Source organism: Gymnodraco acuticeps, unplaced genomic scaffold, assembly GCF_902827175.1.
Source record: "Gymnodraco acuticeps unplaced genomic scaffold, fGymAcu1.1, whole genome shotgun sequence".
NCBI lineage: Eukaryota > Metazoa > Chordata > Actinopteri > Perciformes > Bathydraconidae > Gymnodraco > Gymnodraco acuticeps.
This window is the reverse complement of record NW_022990558.1, coordinates 3,580,822-3,586,821: the sequence shown is the minus strand read 5'-3', so window position 1 is coordinate 3,586,821 and position 6,000 is coordinate 3,580,822. Positions and strand designations below refer to the sequence as shown.

The window sequence follows — 6,000 nt, the reverse complement described above, 5'->3', positions numbered from 1 at the left end:
GATGAAAACTTCTCCACGCTGCTTTCAAACTGAGTAAACACTGTGTGCTTCACTTGGAGGCTGTCTGAAGGTATACACAGATGGACTTGGACATTAACAACAATATTCCGTAATAAGTCTGGCAACAATAGCTGGTTTAAATGATTTATTCGAGCAACTCGTTTGTCTTGTTGTAGTCCTCGCTGTTCGCGTCCGTATATCGCCATCGTAATCACAACCTCACACATCAACGCATTAACGTGTTCCTAAGAAGCCAAATATACCAAAAGATGTTTGTAATCGACAGAAGAAAGCGATCGAAATGTGTATTTTAGTCGAAAGCCACGCACCCCACGGAAACGAGTTGATCGGGAAACGAGTTGATCGGGAAACAAGTTGATCGGGAAACAAGTTGATCCGGAACACCGGAAGTAGCATGTCTGTACTGTAGCGTTTAACCCCCATAAAAGAAAGTGAACATCACATTATCTGTGAATGCTGTGTTAATGTAAAGAGAGTGCAATGTAGCTGTAGTCGTTTTATATAGCTATTACTCTCTTTACTATTATGGAAGTTTACGAGACACGTTATATTATTCTCTGTCTAGATTATTCTTTATATAAGGTTTGCTGATATGATGTTTTATATTTGAGTGTTGTATGTCTTGTAATAATGGACCAAGAGTCTCTTTAAATAAAGATGATGATGATGATGATGTATTTTGTTTATGCATGCATATGTTATACTTCATTCATTGTATTTTGTTATTTCTCTTTATACACAATTCCAGTATAGCCCATTAAGCTATTATAGCTCCTTTTTGTCAACACCTTTATATTATTTAATCATGGACACTTGTTCTAATCCGGCCTGTACATCCTTCACCGTGTCATCTGCTCCATCTCCGTCTTTCATATCTTAATCTCTGTAAAGCAGGGGTGTCAAACTCAAGGCCTGGGGGCCAAATCCGGCCCGTGACTTCATTTTCTGTGGCCCCACAAGAGCTTGCAAAGAATATAATATGTTTATTATACGGTTACATGCCGATTTACAGAAGCACGTTGCCCATAAACTACATGTCCCACAATGCATCTGAAATTGTACTTTTTTCTCAGACGTGCCAATTTGACCAACTGCTATTCTGGCTTGTATTTTTCCAACCATCCTTATCATCATATAGTCCTATTTAGATATTTTTTTTAATGAACTGTACAAGGTTGTGTCTGATTGAAGTGAGGTAGGATGTGATCGAGGGTTAGTATTTGGGAATAAAGAAGGAGTAGCCTGTCTCTGTTTGAAATGAATATAATGTTTTATATTTTTAATTGACTCTACTCATCTTATTTTACAGAAACCAAGCCAGGAAGTGGTCTGTGCAAACCAGGAACCATTGCTCTGTTTGGTAACGTGGTCTACAGCGGGTTGCTCAACGAGCACTTCTGGCACTTCGGGGTTCCCCTCGTCACTAGACTGGTCAGTTCCTGCTTTTTCTATTTTATATCTCTTTGTCCTTCTACATTACTTGAATGATTGCTTTTGCTTTGTATCCTTGTTTTAGCTGCTGGCTTGATTACTCCTTGTGACTCTTTGTGTGACCCTCATGGGTTGATCGGTGATGTGGTCGCTCAAGATGTTCCAGTTTTGTTGGTGGTTGATGGAAATGTAATGGAGTGGTGCAGTGATGATGTATGTTTGTAGGCCGACCAGGAAGTTAGCATCGCATGAGCTCCCTTGACAAAAAGCAATGGGATTTTATATTGTTTTTTGGAATATTGCAAAAATATAAGATTTGTGACAAACATATAGATACTTACACTATAAAGGAACTACATCACGGTCGCAAGACTCAACGTAATCGAAGCTAAGCTAAATCTGGCTTATGTTCAGAATGATGCTGTTTAGTAGTCTCATTTAATCACTTGTTAGCAATCGTCATTTAGAAGCACATACAAAGAAACTTCGGACCTTTACAGGTGGGGTATTTACTGAAGTATTTTATGTCTTAGAACAAATCTTCTAAGCTTGTATTAATTACAGACCTTATTTAAAGCATATGAACAAAAACATGTTCAAAAACAGTGGACTTCCAGATAGGGAGTCTGAAGTTGTGAGATGCTAACTCATTTCTGGGTTTAAGGACTCATTCCTGCACCTCTCTATTGTCCAGGTTGTGTAGTAGTTGGTAGTTGAAATGTGGATGTTTCTTCAGGTTGTTGCTGGAGATAAATAAGCCTTCACATTGAAGGCTGTGTGTCTGCTTATACAGTTGTTGTTTTTACCCCAGGACCAGCCCTATGCATAATTGATGGGACTCTAGCATTAACACAAACTAATGCAATATTAGTGGTATTTCAATTAACTTTGAATTAGGCTGTAATCTCTTCTATGTCACTTGCTGATTGCGTGCCTCTGTTTTATTGAACTGCTGATAAATGTTATATTTGATAGATATCGATATTGTCTTCCCATCAGGATACAGCGGAGGATATTTGCTGGCTCAGTTTGATCACTCGCCCGTGAGCCTGAGAGACATGAACACACCAGATTTGTCTACTTGCTTATTGCCTCTTTTGAAGATATTCTAAATTCAGATAATTTATCACGGTTTAGAAATGGTAAACCACTGCTGTCAAATCTTGAAGAGCAAGATGGTCTACTGGGAAATGTACAATATTTAAAGGGAGTATACAGCAGCTGATCAAAAAAATATGATTAGCTACATCTGCCATGTTTTATTTACAGGCATGCTGGCACACATGCACACACTGCACACACACACACACACACACACACACACACACACACACACACACACACACACACACACACACACACACACACACACACACACACACGCATATACACACACTATTTGAAATGTGTCAGAGAAGAGCTTGCATGGAGTTGGGGGAAGTTTACAACTCTAGAAGAAGGTGGTAAAGTGCTGGCATTTTCATTAACAAACATGTCAGTTTTTTCATTGATGATGATGATGATGATTATTTGTACCACTACCTCAGAGGAGACATGATGGCTAATTCTCAGATTCATATTTGTTTGTAGTGTCTCTACTGTGACATGTCTCCATGCTTTAATGTTCAAAAAGCTCTTTAATGTCCTCATACTACCTGTGCTGCAGCACCTCTTTTCACCCTCTGTCTGAAACCAGAGCCAGTCTGCTCTGATTGGTTAGCTGGCCTTCTCTGTTGTGATTGGTCAACCACTTAGAGATGTCTCAGAAATGTCGCAAACCCTTTGTACGTACTGTTAAATACAGTATGCATGAAATAGGGCCTTACTACTTTATCCTTACCTGCTCATATTTCTGCCGTGTGATTGGTCAAAATAAAAGCATTCTGCTGTCACCCTTTTTTCTTTCTTTTTTTTGCAAAACTGCATTTGACTTATGTATTGGGACAAAATAAATATGTTTTCTGGCAAACTATAGAGTCTGATAGTATTGGTATTGTAACGCAGAGGGAATGTCTACCATGTGACCGCAGTTTGGAAGCTGAAGCAGAAACACATATCCTATTGTCTGATGGTGGATGGAACGTTTTTATGCGAGGCGAGCATTGTGCATGGTGTTGATAGTATCTGTTGGAAAATGTGTCTTGCGCAAAATTGTTCAAATCAACATTTTCACTTAGGTCTGGGGCCTCATTTATAACGCAGTGCGTAGGATTCACGTGGGAAGGTTGCTTACGTAGGCTAGTAGAAATCCAAAAAATAGGTACAGACATTTTCCGACATTTTCCGATTCACCAAACATTGCGTACCGGCGAGGAAAGTGCGTACAGCACTTCCTACCCCGGTTTCCCTTTATAAATCACAATCGACTCGAAATGCGATGCAGCTTTTGCGGGGTTCACGTAACGCCCATATTTGCCTATAATTAGTCAAAGAAACGCCCATTCATTCATTCATTCTGACTGACTTTATGAAGAAGATCGCAGGAAATGACGACAGAACAGCTAAAAAATACACCTCACACCGTGTCAGATTCTGGTTATTTTGGGGAGGTGGAGATAAATCATATTGTTTGGTGGATGCAGTTTGAACCAGAGTAGCAGCATGGAGGTCGGATCGTCACCAAAATAAATAAATAAGTGGTCCGAAAAAGGTTCATGACAAAAAAAATACACATAGCCTTCCTCAGGCAGTTTGTTTGTACCGGGGGCAGGAGCCACCCCCTTGATGAGAGACTGTAAGAAGTGAACGGGGAATCCCTCCGGAGTGGAGTCATGACGACTGGATCTGAATTATGTTTTCGTATTTGGTGGTTTGTGTCCCAGCTGTCGATCAGCTGTGCGCAGCGTCTCCACTGCAGCAACTCTATATCCACCAGTTAAAGGAAATACAACTAATGTGTTGTGTTATATTAGCTGTACAATTGACCACATATGGTGTTCTTAGCTTCCATACCTCCTGTGTTTTATGAGCAACTTATCAAGTCTTAGCAAACGGCATAAAACATGATTAAACATGGTAGTATATAAAACCATGCTCGTACAACCTATAGAAATGCAAAACGGCGTCAGTTTAGACGTAATTCTGTCCTCCTGCTTACCGCATCATTTATGAGAAAACATTTCATAACATTAACACAACATATTCGAGGTGGTTTTAAATAACATATCCGTATTTATTTATTTCTCCAAGTTATGTTTTTGTGTGCACTGAGGAGTCTCAAACAGGCGTTTGTTTAATCATTTTAAGATTGGCTTTAATCAATGTTTGAAAATGAATTCTTCATATATGATAAATGAGAGGTAACATTTTATTTATGGTATTATTTCCACATATTTCTCTCCATTCTTCCTTCTGCCAACGGTGTCGCAGTTTCTCGTCTCTCCCGTTGTTGTGCTTAGTGCGTACGCATGGGTTAGAGTTTGCGTGGAGGACCGCACATTTTCCCGTCAAGTTAGTATTTTAGAAATCGCAAACATTGCGTAGAAACTGGCGTACGCCATCTTTTGAGTGTATATCCCTTTATAAATGAGGCCCCTGGTCTTCTTAACAAGTAAAGTGAACCTTTGCCACGTTTGTTGACACCGTACATTGGCGGCTGCCCAAAAATGTGTATAATTGAAACACTAAACCCTTAAGAGTTGCAAACAGGAAGGTTAGGGAAAAGTTACTCAGTTATCTTTGGAGGGAATAAAGTTGCTCATATCCCGCTACACTCAAGTAGTTTAATTGTACTTGTAACACAGTATTTCTACTGTGCAATTTTTAGTCATGTGAAATATTGGAATACTTCTTCCACCGCCGAAAAAAAGTTATATTAAGTCCTCTGTGTCTCTGACTAAGCTTTGTCAAGTCTGAGAATATAACCTTGATGATGTGGTCTGGGGCTTAGAGCCTACACATTTACAAGAGGAAGTCTGTGGGGTTTAAGAAAGAAACTCGAGTTGCGTTTAGGCAAAGGTAGGATCCAGCGTCTCAGCCTCTCCTGACTTCAATTTGATTATTATTTGCATTTATATATTATTAATTTCTTCTTTTAAATGTTTCTTGAGAACCCCAAACTTACAACAGTGAATGAGAAATCCTTAAAAAAACGATAGCACAATATACATTATTATGTAAAATCTACATCCCGCCTCCAAGTCTCTATGAAAGTCCTGTCTGTTATTGGATATAATATAAGTATGTATTATGTATAATAGGAGTCAGTCGTTTTTTCTTTCTAATAAGGCGCTGACTTGTCTCTTTATCTAAGGACATTTGACTAATGTGTTAATTGAGCGAATTGAAAGTGAACAGTGAGAGAGCCGGAGACAGAGAGACAGCTGCTCAGCACTCGCTCCACAGAGTTTAATGTGCACCCAGAATTGATGATGAAGGCAATTGCCCTAAAATGAGCGTGAATGAAGTATGTGAATGTGTGTATGCAGAATATATAACAAGAGGTCATTCACATGTAGTGCTCTTACCTTTCATTCACTTCATATTCATCACGTTTCATCCTTACCATTAGCAGGCTAAGGCACATGTTCATGTTTGCAGAGCGTGTGA

At 39.3% G+C, this 6,000-nt stretch overlaps 1 protein-coding gene across 2 annotated transcripts in view; it reads left to right on the top strand.

Annotated features, from left to right (window-relative positions):
* The first annotated feature begins 252 nt into the window (after positions 1-252).
* rbfox3a (RNA binding fox-1 homolog 3a) overlaps positions 253-6,000 on the top strand; it is a 227,843-nt gene continuing 222,095 nt past the window's right edge. Inside the window, exons 1-2 of one of the 2 annotated variants that reach the window (XM_034227530.1) lie at positions 253-271; positions 1,331-1,452. The gene's annotated coding sequence lies outside the window, so the exon portion shown is untranslated. The remainder of the gene's footprint in view (positions 272-1,330; positions 1,453-6,000) is intronic. The other variant, XM_034227531.1, reaches the window with a different exon arrangement.